General features: G+C 39.2%; 1 protein-coding gene across 8 annotated transcripts in view; it reads right to left on the bottom strand.

The window, feature by feature from the left end:
• The window catches only part of USP54 (ubiquitin specific peptidase 54), a 96,061-nt gene that overhangs the window by 69,814 nt on the left and 11,864 nt on the right, over positions 1–14,383 (bottom strand). Inside the window, exon 1 of one of the 8 annotated variants that reach the window (XM_017807135.1) lies at positions 4,041–4,143. The exons of 6 other annotated variants lie outside the window; for them this stretch is intronic. The gene's annotated coding sequence lies outside the window, so the exon portion shown is untranslated. Of the gene's footprint in view, positions 1–4,040; positions 4,144–14,383 lie in introns of those variants that run through there. One more of the 8 variants, XM_017807137.1, reaches the window with a different exon arrangement.

The following is a 14,383-nucleotide window of genomic DNA, read 5'->3' as shown; positions in this document are numbered from 1 at the left end:
TGTGTATTCTCATCCTTGCGCAGTCCTTTCCAACACGGCAACACAACAACCGGTTCAGGGTAAACAGCAACCAGGAGAAAGAAGCCAAGTCAGTCTGAAGTCAGAGCTGTTCCTCAAAGATCCCTACATAGCCCCACAAGTATTTTTTGTGGGGAGTGGCTTGCAGTGGTAGTACCAGTTAAATTATTTGAGAAGATGTGGTCTAAACTAAAATCAAAACTTGCTTTAAAAGCAGCTTAGGAGCAATGAAGCGGAAAAGATTCCTTTGTATACGAAGTCTAGACTTCGGCTATCAAGAGTGCTACTGCTGTAATTCCATTCTGAACCTTATGCTTTGACAAATGAATCTGGCTCATTTGTACCCTTAAGAGCAGAAAGTTGGTATACACGCTCAATATTTTCCAATTCACTGAAAAAGCTGTCGTCTTTCTTATGTGTGTGTGCCACAAAGCAGAGTGCTTCTCACTGAAACCAGTCTGTATTTTGGCATATGATTCAAAAAAAAAAAAAAAGTACTGGGAGAAAACGAAAGCATTAGAAACCTAAGCACATTACTGTGAACATATCCTGCTAGCAATTTGACTTACTCCATCAAGGAAATCTAACAAAGTGCTTTGAACTAGTTTTACCTGTAGCACTGGGAAGTCTGGGAGACTACAAGAGCCAGGCTTTAAAGCTTAACAAACACAAGCAGGAAGCAAAACACCACTCTTTACCACAGAGGTAACACCACAAATACCACAAATAACTGCACTTCTTGTTGCTACTACACTCCTAAACCCATAACGAAAGCAATTGTGTTGCATACTTATTCCCACTGACTGCCAACCACAGTGCACTGCATTTAATCCATCCTGCTTTTTGTAACTTCCACCTCAGTAAGCAGACCAAAGCCAAAAGAATGTTTTATAAATACCCTATCAAAAAGAGATGGTAAAAGGTCTTCTTTACCACAAGACACCAGGCTATAGATGCCTGTTAAACAAATAAAGCCCTAAATTAAATTTCTTGGTCAAAGCATTAGCACATTCTTTGAATGAGTGTAATGCCTTGCTGTGTCCAAAGCTACAGTCAAGTCTCCCATCACCTGTGCAGATGGGGAAGACAAACACACACAGTTTTATGCCCTAAAAGGCAAGGTACAAAATTGATTCCCTGTAGGAAAAGGAATTTCCTGTGGTTTAAATACAGTCTTGGGATATTCACAAATCAATTTATAGTTCAAGTAAGTTAGGAATCGGAAATCAACTTTTCCTATGTAAAGCACACACATGGCATTGGCCCAGCATAACTGGAGTGATAAATCCATATCCACTTTTCCTAGAACTAAGACAATTTTGTTACCCTAAATTATGGCACCCAACCTGTAAGCTTTGAATCTTAGCAATACTGTGGTGCTTGACAAAAGGCTTGCAGGAAATCTTGAGAAAGGAGATTATGCAAGATTCTTTCAACCTTCCTGCATTAAATAAAACCAATGCTTTTTAGGTTGACATAAAAAAGGAGATGAGAGGTTGAGGTGGAAGATTCTCTTTGGAAACTAACTTGCATCAGTGTGAAACTAAAATCAAAGTAAGCTCACAAGAAAGTTCTCCCTACCTATTTTCATTTGTCCTGTTTCATATGCTAATTCCTTGGCTTTATTAGTTTACTTTTGTATCACTTACTTAACAACAGAAAAAACAAGATCACAAGCCATGGTAATAGAGAAGGTAATGAGAATCATAAAATTTTATCTTACACAAATTCACATCCTGCACTAATTATTTTCTGTTGTGTCTTATTTTCGTCCCACGACTGAACCTTGGCAAACTGACAGGCAGTCAGGATGTACGTACAGCACAGAACTCCCCAGAGCGTTTAAATCCATGCCATGATATGGAAGAGCTGAAAACAAAAGTCAATGACGCATGTGATTCCAGGAATCATCCCAATCATTGGTGGGGGAATCAGTATTTTAAAATAAATTTTTATTTCCCATTCATAAATGTAAGCCCTCTATGAAAATCTGCCATGAGAGGGGCAGTAACAGCATTTCTTAAGTCATCTATCTTTCCATCTTGAAACATATTTTCATAATTCCATTAAAACAGCCATTATTTCTTAAAACTGCATGTACCTACAAAAGCTGTTTACAATCCAGTCACTTTTTCAATAGTATACACAATCACTTTATGATGGCTATTGTTTGTTTCACAGACCAGTGAAATTAAACTGGTTTAAGATGCTAAAATATGAACAAAGAAGGTAAGGAGAAGCTGATGACTTCCAGAGGAAACGATAAGCCACTTGCCAAAAATCTATGGAAAGTCACATCTGTCACAGTAATAGGTGCTGTAATGAAAAAATATACTTAGAAGTTAAAGAGATTTTCAGGTAGAAAAGTAATTGACCAGATTTCACCCTGTGGCCTAATCCTACTATGTCCTGGATTACCTACTTCACCTTAGCCTGGTGTCCTAATGCTGCAATACCCCACCGGACTACAAACCTGCTTCTGACAGAACACCCATATTCTCTGCATAAAGTGAAAAAAGTAGTAATTAAACACTAGAGTAATGTGACAATCACCCAGAGAGGTTCCTCTCCGCAAGGTGTGAGGCACACACAAAGAACAAGTACACATAAATACACCTAAAGACTCCACTGGTCTTAAAGCCTGCTAGATTAACATACTTCACCCCTTTAAAAAGCCCACTGTTAATACATCAACTGGAATGATGCATTTTCGAGGACATAAGCCACTGTGGCCCATCCATCTATGCAGGATGCCCACTACAAAGAGCAATACAGAATACCAAGTAGTATATGAACATCAGCAGCTAAATTTAGAGAGTAAAAACATCATCCATTGCATACTGATTAGACTGAAATGCTATCAAGGCAATAGAAAAAAAGAAACCTGCAGAACGATGGATTCATAGGTGTGTATTCAAAACTAAAAATAGCACATCTCTTAACAAATACATACAGCCATACATAGGAGTATTTTTCTTCATTTTAACAAAGAGTTACTCCAGAACCCTGCTCTGCAGATTAAAAGACACTAAATCTGCTTTGGAATCTAATGCAGAAATTAGATGGGGTAGAGATGGGCCTTTCCAAATCGGGACTTCAAAGGGAAGCCTTAGCCTACATTTTTAGCATAAGAATACCAGAGACCTTTCTCTAGTCAAGAGTCAATCTTGCTAAAGCCTGTGCTTTACTTTGCCACATCCTTCTGCTACGCAGAAAATTACAGAGGCCCTCCTGCCAACTTTATCTTCATGTGATAATTCCCTTAAGCAAGGAATATTTTTCAATGTTTATTTCTGCCAATTTTAACTTATCTGGTGAAAAGTGAATACATTAGGCCAGAAATCAGAACTTCAAATATACAAGTCAATTTATCATGAAGATTAAATGAATGTTCAAAAAAAGGTTTCAATGTCTCCTCTAACCTTATTAAGAAGAAAATAAACAAACACAATACGAAACCAAAAGCCACAACCAAAGCCACAACCAATACTTTGCTTTTCTTCATCAGAACTACCAAATGCAATCCTGTGCATACAGATATTTAAGTGGTGTAAATTCCACATGGGCTTGCACATTCCCCTCGAACTGGCAAAGGTTATGGTCTGTTTTCCATACAGGTAGGATATAATCTTCCATTGGCAAGGGAGGAAGAGCAGCTCTAACACATCTTACACCCCTCCTGTACTGCAGACTTGGGTGTTTGGAACTGCCTTGATTTACCCAAGTATGACGAGTTAAATTTAGCACAACATTTTCTACCAAGGACAACAGGCACACAGCACAATCCACCACCACGAAAAACAGAAACAACTACGGCAGCATCTGCTGTTCTCTTACTATCTCAGCAACAAGTAAATACAAATGAAATATACAACATGACGTTTGGCTGCACAAAGAAAAAAGCTAAGAATTAAGTTCGCAAATAATAGCACACCCTGCACATTTTCCCAGTCTAGTCTGCCGAAGGAGACTAGAGACATTTGCTCCTACGGCAGCCAGCCCCACACAAAACAAGCCGACACCTGCTGCAGCGGCCCCGCACCGAGAATCCTGCCCGCCGTGTCCCGGTCCCGCCGTGTCCCGGTCCCGCCGTGTCCCGGCTCCCGCCGTGTCCCGGTCCCGCCGTGTCCCGGTCCCGCCGTGTCCCACACGCCCGTCCCGGTCCCGCCGGGGCCGTTCCCGCTCGCGGGGCCCCGCGCGCCCCTGTGCACGTGCGCAGCCGCCACCGCCCCGTCCCGCGGCGCGGGCAGCGCCAGCGCGAGCCGCGGCCCCGCCCAGTGACGTCACCGCTCCGGCCGCGCACCTGATCGCGGGCAGGTCGCGCCTTAAAGGGGCCGCAGCGGCCGCAGCACCGCGGGACCGGCGGCGGCGATGGCCGCGCCCAGGTAACATCCACCTGCCCCCCACGGGGCCGCGCCGAGCTGCCCGAGGCCTTCCAGCACCTCTCGGACACCTCCTGGCAACGCGAGGAGACCTTTCAGCCGCGAACTGCCCTCGCGTGCCTGCAGCCCCCCTCCCCGGAAGATGTTATCCCAGGGTGATGATTATATAAATAATTTAGGTAAACAAACCACTCTCCTGGTGGATTTTAGCAGCACACTTCAAATCCTTTCCCCTTCTTTCCACAGCTCTTTTTACGAGGCAGCCGTGGCCACAGCAGCATGTGCCTCCCTGGCACACCTGCCATGCACAAATCCAAACGGCTGCAGTTTTCAAACACCCCAAGGCCACAACTTGCCTCTTTCACCCCAAAACCACAACTCCAATTTGCCCATCGATAAAGGACGGCTTGACCGTTCTCAGCCATGTTCAGAACTAGATACAGAACATGCCAGAGGGAACAAACCAACTTACCATGGCACAAAACTGATAACCATTTACTTTGTACCATCAGTGCCAGACAAATGAGACAGACTCGAAATGTAACTGGGACAAATCAAACTTATCACTACACTCTTCCCTAATCAAAATCAATTGTCCTCTTACCCGGATCAGTGATCCTCTCCACTAAGGAAATGTGCTGGAGGACAAGAGACCTTTAAATCAGTATGTGCATCGCTTCCACTCAGACAGGCAAATAACATGAAATATGGGAGAGAAGAATGAAATGGAAGATACAAACACTAAAACTTCCTAGTCAAGAAGCACATTTGAACAGAAACATGGCACTTCCTATACTGTCATCCTTTCTATTTCTATCAATCCATATGTATCTATCTAATCCATAAAGAAAAATTGTATTCTTACATAGCCAGACATGAAAACACGTCACTCTTGCCTAAACCTTGAGGAGGTTGCTGGAAATTCTCAAGGTGCAGGCATTATTTCCTTTCTTTCACTACCATTGGCATAAAGCCACTAGTCTAGACCAACTACCAGGACTATTCATCACATCCTCCAAGTTTCAGGGCAACTTCATGCAACTCAATTCATCTCTGTCTACTCCAATTCCTCATCTGTAAACCCAACAAATTACACTTATTTTTCTAATTCTCACGCATGCTTTCAGTGATAGTTCTTACTTTTACATATCAAAGATTAAATAATAATAGAGGAAAGTGTCACTCATTGTCCAACTAATATCATAAAGGTTTCACTTAAGCTTCTACAGATATTTCCAAACAATGATTTGAGTCTGCAAAAGTTCCCCTTTTCTTTGTTTCTATGCATGGGTTCCACCATCAATTATACCAGCACTCATCAAAAACAGTGTTGGCCTTTGGAAGTGCAGCATTCAGAGAAGAGGAGAGACAGCATTCTGGTGTTCATATAGGAACAGGCTGAGTTATACTTTAACATAGTATATTATAGCCTCATACACAAACTCTTGCTTCTTGTTTTATTAATAAGGGAGATACCATAAAGATACATTTAATCAAATACCTCAATTACATTCAACTCTCATCTTCCCTTAGAGAGATTACTACTTCCTCCCTGCAACATTTGTAGGCATCCATATGTCTAAAACTGTTTTCTTCACATTTAGACCCCTTTTTTTTCATTTTCTGAGTATTTATAAGATCTGTGTTTCTGCTTTACTGAGCATAGTTACCTATGATTACTAAATAATCGGGACTATTTTTCAGAAAATGGTGAATGTGATACAGCATGTTTTCTAAAACAATTTCACTTTCATACTTATTTCAAACTGCATGTGGACAGAAGTTATGTGACCTTATTTTATTTAACTACTTTAAAAAAAGGGTTTAGAGTAATGTGAATTAAATTGATATTGAAGGTAAGCACCAATGCTAAACACTTTTAGAACTAAGAGACCTCATCCTGTCAGCTCCCTTGGTTATTACTAAAACATTAAAATTTTTGGCTTTTTATCTTTTATTCTAAGCTGAGGAAGTTTGTGGAACAATCAGAACAGTTATATCTACACTATAATTAAAAAACCCCACTTCTTGTCAAAAGTCAGGTTGTCAGTTCATTAGTGCTATTTTCAATTCAGCATCTCACTTGCTAAAACTTTTATGGCAAACAAACAGTGGGATTTTATTTTAAAGTATACTTAGAACAAATTATCTTAATTATTGATAATAATAAATGTGGAATTTAAATACACTCAAATACACTTTTCCCTCAATAAAAATAATTTTAATCACTTTAAATTGTCATATTAAAAAAATAATAATCCCTTCCTTGATTGTTATCCATCCTGTTTGGTGCCCTTTTGATCACTGAGCTCCCACCCTTAGGGAGACAGCTCTGCAACCTCAGTTGGAGCCTGGAAGTCAACTCTTCACAGCTGACAGATTGACTATTGTCTGTAGCATGTTTGCAGGGCTACTGCTTATCCAGACTATTGTGTTGCCTTCCTGTTGCCTTCCCCTAGAACTAACTATTAAATTAAACCAACATATTTACACATATTAGCATCCAACACAGTTGTCCCACTAACAATGTTAATTATGCAAGACTTAATAATTAAAATTACAGCTCAGTCCTGTTTTGCACAGTGAAGTCACAATAAAATCACTCTAAGTTTTATTTTATGTAAAGACCACTACATTTTTTTTCCACATTTCAGTGGCCTAAATAAATTCAGGGCCCTTTTAGTCCTCTAAATGTATTTGACTCCATTTACTTCTATTGCAAGAAGATAGTTCAAACTCCACTTTACAGTCAAAGTGGATGCATCTCTCTCTCTAAATTTCAAGTTTCAATTGTAATTCTCCAGAAACAGATTCTCCAAAACACCACACTTTATGCTTACAAATAAACCTTCTATTATGCTTCTTAATACTGTAACTCTACAGAGACAGACAAATACTAGGTACTATAAAAGGACATCCAATAGCCTAATCCAGCATTCCAGTGAACAGCATCCTTCCTTTACCAAATAAAGGAAAGCAAAAGTAATTTTTGTTGGTCAAGAGTAAGTTAATTATCTTCATGAAGTCAAGCATAGAAAGTACAATTTGATGTGCTATAAACAGTTAAGATGGGTCTGTGCTTCCTCAGCAGATCTGCAAGCGCAGCTAAGAAAGGAAGTCCAATTCCATGAGAACCTAAATTATTTAAGGCATCCACATTCCAGCTCTTTAAGAAAAAACAAAGCCATGAGTTTTCTGATCTACCTATGGCTTTCAGAAACTACAGGTAAGATACAACATGAAATTATCCACTGACCAACAGCTCTCTGCTGCTGTAGATTTCATTGCTCCCCAGCCAGGCGGGGAAAAGCAGCTCTGGTGGTGTAACCCCGAGGGCTGGCAGGAGCTCAGCACTCGGCTCGGCAGCACCACAGCACTCCCAAACCCTGCGAGTTCTCAGCTCCATCACTTCAGTCACACCAGGGGCTGGTTTGGCCTCCTATACCCAAAAGCATCAGTACCACTTAGAGCTGGTTAATGAGGCTGCAACATCTTGCAACTTCTATACTATGGCACATCTTTATTATACATTCCTCCTACATAGTAGTCTCATCCTTCCAGTTCCAGTGGCACATGCTATTGGCATTCTCTCAAAGACTCAGCATTTTGGGCATATTTTTCAAAGATTATTTTATCACCAGTATTCATGGGCAATAACTGTGTTACTTTGCATTCCACTACAGTAAAGGTCCTCCTATTTATTCCTAATAACTATACCACCTGCTAGACTCATACAGCTAGGTTTAAATTTTCTACTTAAGAGCAAGAATTTCTGGCCCTGATGGTTAAAAATAATACCATTTAAATATGACCAGAGCTTGAACAAGCACAAATCTCTGATTTTTCCACATGAATTTGTCTGGAAATTTGAAAGCTAGTGATCAACATTTAAATAATCAATGTCAGCAATAACTTTCCTTGCAGATAATATGAACATGACCATCCAGCTAGCAAAGCAAGGTATGTGACGAAGGAAAAACATTAGAATTTACAGCATTTAGCCCAAATTCACTGTGTGATGGAGAAGCAAAATAGTAGCAGCAGAGGAGAGAGGAGTTCAAATCATACCCTCATAACCAAAACAGTAACAAATATATTTTTTCAAGTCACCCTCATCCTTTCTGTAATATGCAAAAATCTCCACCTCTTAAAAGCTCCAGAGTGCTTCCCTTCAGGATGCTGGATGCCTAATGCTTCCACATCAGACATCTGCCCTGTGTTTAAAGGGTGCTCACGGGAGAAAGGGGGATATTAGGTAAAAATCTAAATTGGAAGCAGCTGATAATAATTTATTAGAAAGGAGGAATACTGAAATGATGGAATTTCCTTCACATTTACTTAAACAAAAAGCCCTATTAAAACGTGCTTGGAGCAGTGACAAATTCCATTCTCAGGCGCGAAATTCAGGTTTGGCTGGCTACACTGTCCAGAGGCTGCTGGGTTTGACTCATAAAAGCTCTCTGAGAAAACAGAAACTAAAATTGCTAAGTAAGGTAATTTCCAACTGCGATGATTAAAGACATGTATTCTAGGGTATAACAATGCAAATAGAGACTCAAAGTATGATAACGACATATGTTACAGCCTCGGGGAACTGAGGCTTGCACTCATTTCTCAGTGGAGAAATACACAATGGAAATTGGGAAAGATTTTATAAACAAAACAATTACCAACAGTACACTCCTTGTTTTCTTATGATAATAATATGTTGAGTCCCTAAAGTGCTGGACTGACAACTGAAGTCATTACGAAAATGAGAAAGAAATAAAAGTTGACTACTGACAAGCTTGTCAAGGGCCTGTGAATAGGAAAAGTGAGCTGAAAATCTTGTGTGGTACATCTATTATTTGTCTAGTGAGGTATCAACAAAAGCAAGATGAAGGCTACTGAGTTAGAGAATGTTAGAATTGAAAGGACTGGCAATATGGAGACTGTCTGAATCACCACTGTCTAGTGGATACTGTCTCAGGGTAGGTTGTCTACATATACAAAGTGTTCATTTTTTAATCAGTAACATTCCAAAAATTCTATATATACTATTCATCACTCTTAAAATAATGCTGTTGTTCAAAATACAGCTAAAGAAATAACTGACTGTTCTTTCTCATAAAGAATTTTATCTCAGAAACTGGTCCTTTCTTCCTGTCTGAGACCTAATCTGCATTTTTTACAATTTAAGATCACTCATCTTGCCCTTTCTCTCATGCATGGGCCTTACACCTGATAACTTCCTACCTTCCTGAAATAGCCTACTACATACAAACAAAGTTACGCCTTTCGTTCTCTTTTTGGGGCATGCCAGTCTTTCCAAATAGGTCCCATTTTCTAGACCTCAAATTATTTGATTACTCTTCTTCCAGTCCCTGTTCAGTTGAGCTGCATTTTTTGGCGCATTTGCCCTAATGAGATGTAGCACAACAACAAAGGACTTACCTGTAGATTAAAAAAAAAAAAAGATTGTTTTGTATGCTTTATCACTTATATTTTTATCCCTCCTGATATAACATTTGCCCTTTTACAATGTCAGGAGTCCTGGAGAATTTTCACCTAATAAATTGTTCCCTACACTGTATTTGTGTATTTCATGATTTCTGTTAAGTGCAGAATTTCAATCTGTCCGTATTTATCTCCTAAGACTTACTTAATTCTCAAAATAACTTTGTGCTCATAAACTTGTGTCCTATGTATATATACTCCCTCCAAGTTCTGGGGGCATTTTTAGTGAATCAATTTTGTAAGCACACTCTCTTTTCTATCATCAAGATCATTAACAAAAAGATTGAAGTGAAGCAGAATGAGTACAGACCCAACAGACCGTGGCGGATCCACATTCAATACAACCATTTCATTTTGACAGACAATCGTTAATAACCACCTACTAGGCACTGTCATCCAACAAGTCTTGCTCCTACTCTACAAGAGTTTCTTTCAGGTCACATTTCTTCACTTGTTTGCAATATTATAGCATGAAACAGTGCTGATGAACTCACTAACATGAAAAATACTAAGTCACACTTTTCTTGTCAATTCACTGGCCTTATTGTCATGTTACAGAAAAAAATTAAACTGGCATGACTATTTACTCTTCTTAAATTCATGGTGGTTGTGCCTCATGTTCTTGTTGTCTCCCTGAGGCTTATACTTTCTGCAAGAATTTATTCAAAATGTGGAACATGAGAGGAATGGTCTATAATTTCCTGGGTCCTTTGCGCCTATCCCTGTTTATATTTTCAGGTCTTCCAGCATCTCAAAGAGCAGCTAGTTGTACTGAGAGAGCTTCCATCACTTTTTTTCTTTAACCAATCAAAGGATGAACGTCATTGGGTCCAACGTAATAAATAACCTACCCAAGTACTAAAAAGTATGGAAAAGGCTTGCTTCCAATTTGCCATCCATCTTATACATCCTCTGTGCTTTTTATTTCCTCCCTGTGCTAACTGCTGCTCCTTTACACTCTGCTTCTGCTAATGTTTTGAGGATATTTTCATAGTGGTTACTTCAAGTCCCTCTTACAAAACTGTGCTGCCAATCAAAGCCCCCACAGTATACAGCCATGGACATATGGCTGCTAGAAGCACAACTGTAGTGGAAGCAGCTCAGCTGTGCAGCCCCACGGACAGAGTAGGACACCCCTGCCAGAAGAAAGGGCTACTTCTCACTGGGATGGCCACTTCTAGTGCAATGGCAACACAGAGGAAATCTGCAGCAAGACAGGAACAGGCACAGAAGGAGAGTTCTGCAATCCAGACTTAGAATCACACCAGCAAGGGGAGACCAATTACCAGATCACTTGCAGCATATCAGCATCGCTTCTGTGTCAATTATGAAATCTGTCTCTCTGCACCCAGCTAAGTATGGAGCTGGGTTGGATGGGACACACACACACACACACTCACACACACACACACACACACACACACGAGTACTTTGTTCCCAATATTCATGCACATATACTGAATAAGGGATTGCAGATAAACAGGATTGAGCCTGACACAGACGATCCTGCAGATACTCTGGCTCTCCCGGTGTATTTGCTCTGATAGCACAGCTCACAAAACCAGCAACCCTTCTGTACATTCCTGCATGGTGGCACCATTACATTTAGAAACATTAGTAACTTGCTGACGTTGCCCAAAATTAAACCACACAATAGTATTCTTATTATAGTACATATGTATGTGGCAGTTTAAGATGTAAATACTTGATTTTATTATTTTAAAATAGCAACAAAGAACAGGAAGAAAAAAAAGTTTAAAGACATGAGTTTAAAGATAACTAATACCTAAGTTTTCTCAAGTGTATTGTAGGTTATTCACCACGCACCCAAACTGTTTATTTCCTTTTCACAAGAGTTATACAATGATTACATAAAACCAAAAGCTGTTCGTTATCTGTTGTGTACACTAAGCATACTCATAGCCTTCTAGCCCTTCCCTTCATTGAAAAGTTTAATCTTCCCATAAATACCAGGGACCAAAAGAAGTACGATACTGTAATATACTTGTAAATTAATAAAAATTAATAGTTAGGATGCAAAAGTATCTTTAAAACTAATTAGTTACGCTAAGATTATCCAAAATTCCTCTGACATTCTATGATGTTATGACTATAAATAGAGGAGCAAAATCTAACAAGCTTAACATTAGAAGAAAAGGAATAAAAATACTATTTGTGTACTTTAACATAGTAAATGAATACTTAGCTTCTGGGGAGTATCTGAGTTCATTAAAAGTACAAATACTAATGTTTTTGAAGAAAAACAAGGTACCATTCCAGACATGCCCAGCTTTGTCCATCACAGAAGGAAAAGGCTAAAACACTGATTTATCATGACTTAATGAGATACTGACCATCAGCTGAACTGCATTAACTGACTAATGCATTTCTAGTCCAATTACTCTGAGAACCAAAACAAGTTAGTATAAACCACTAGTGAATTAACTATATATACTCAGGGAAATCTCAGGCAATATACAACAAAAGAAAATCTACACTGCAACTGCTCAGTCACTAATTTACACCTTACCACATTTTTCCTGATAAGACAAAGTAATTTACAAGGACAAACATTCAGGCTTCAACTGCTGGGATTTGGGGCGGAGGGGGGCTTGTTTGCTTTTTGCTATTGGCACACTAAAAGATTAATGTTTTAGAAACTAGTAAAAATGTTTCAAATGTTACTGTTCTTTTTCTTCCTCCTAACAATATTAACTAATACTAATCACAACTAATCACTAATCAGATAGCATTTTACTGGCCAGTTTGAAGTGGGTTGGCATTCAGTATATTTTGGAACTGACATTAAATAACAATTGTGTTTGATTTTCTTTTACATGAGGTAGATTAATTACTACTGCTCCCATAACATAATCATTTCAACTCAGAGCTCAAGAACTTAATGTGTTTAGGAAAATTAGCACAATAAGAGCCATATCATCTTGCAGACTTGATTTGTACTGTTGTTTCATATATGTCATAGCTATGGATAGAAAAAAATCACATTGATGCGGGATCCTGATATTACTTTTAAACTTGGACAGGAGTAAAGTAAAAGCTCTCTCCTGTCTAGTTCACTTTTTGCTACATGAAAAGCATGTATATAGAGCATGTCTGCTCTATTCACAGCCACCTGGAGTCCAATCCAAACACATATTTTGGAGTTTAATAATTCTCTAACAGAATTTGAACAGTTAGTACAGTCTGTTTTCACAATGCTAGTTTATGTTTAGTTTTAGCTGCAAGCTCAGTTGCATCCTGTCTGTATGGTCAGGACCCATAACAAGAAATAATTACTGCTGATTAATCTGTGTCCAGAGAAAGATTGTTCTGTGAAGGTAATCTTCGTAATTAAATCTAATTTCTGTCTCTTGTGTATAGATATTCACCTAAGTTACATTAGCAAAATCATCCGCTAACTCGTAAGAATACATTGTAATGTTTCATTATGCTACTTTGCACATCCTCCAAGAACTTCCCCCAAGTACAAGTTAACAGATTTTAGAACTATTTCTGTAAGAAGACAGACAGTTCAAGATCTGGCTCCTCTTCTCACTGAACTGCGGCTGTGACAGCACGGGAACAGCCAGAACACCCAAATTCTATTCCGAGTTCTACACTAACATCTTCTGACAAGGCAAGCCTCTGTGCCCATCCGTTCTGGCTACTTCAGATATCATGCCAAAGTTAATTTTGTTGAAATCTCTGGACTGAAAGACTTGAAACAAAATTCTGGTAAAAAAGAAAAGTTGAAAAACATGCTCAAAACTGAGTTCACCATGATTTGGAACTGCAAACAGTAAAAGGAATTCTGCCTGCTTATGTGGCAAAGGCAAGAAATAAATCCTCAGCCTCTTGCTTGTCAGAGGAGGCCTTGTTTCTGGACATCCATCACAAGCAGCAAGGGGGTGGTGCCATATGAAGCAGCTGACCCTGACTGCAACACATGTAAATCTGGGTAACAGCTCCATACAATTTAACAGGGAAGGTCGGATTGGACACTAATGTAATAAATACCCAGTGCAAACTAATGCTGTAGTGGCCCAGTTCTCATTCCTCTAAATTTTAAGTGCTGTCATCTTTTCCACAGTGTCAACCCACCAACAGTTGATATCTGAATGGATAAGCTAAACATAAAGACATTACTGAAGCAAAATAAATTGTGCATTTTCCTTTCTTAAGTATCTACCAACAAACCAAGCCCACCAGCCTTCTCTCTTTTATATTTACTTCCCCCTTGATAGATCAACAGCTTTGCAACTTAAAAATTGGTTGCAAAAAATTTAATGAGCAAACTCAGTATTAAGGCTCACAAATGTCTGAAATCAAGACACCAGAATCAAGTTCTTTTCAATTTCCCTCTGTATTTCTCTTCTCCTTACTGCAAAGGACCTGAAAGAGCTGAGTAAGCAAGTAATGTCATTGGACTTCTATAAAAGAGGCAGAAATTGTATAAAGTGTAAATATGCAAGGCACATAAATTTCCC

Source organism: Lepidothrix coronata, unplaced genomic scaffold, assembly GCF_001604755.1.
Source record: "Lepidothrix coronata isolate B3197 unplaced genomic scaffold, Lepidothrix_coronata-1.0 Scaffold17, whole genome shotgun sequence".
In the NCBI taxonomy this organism is placed as follows: Eukaryota; Metazoa; Chordata; class Aves; order Passeriformes; family Pipridae; genus Lepidothrix; species Lepidothrix coronata.
Note: the sequence above shows the minus strand (reverse complement) of the source record. Positions and strands in the feature narration are given on the sequence as shown.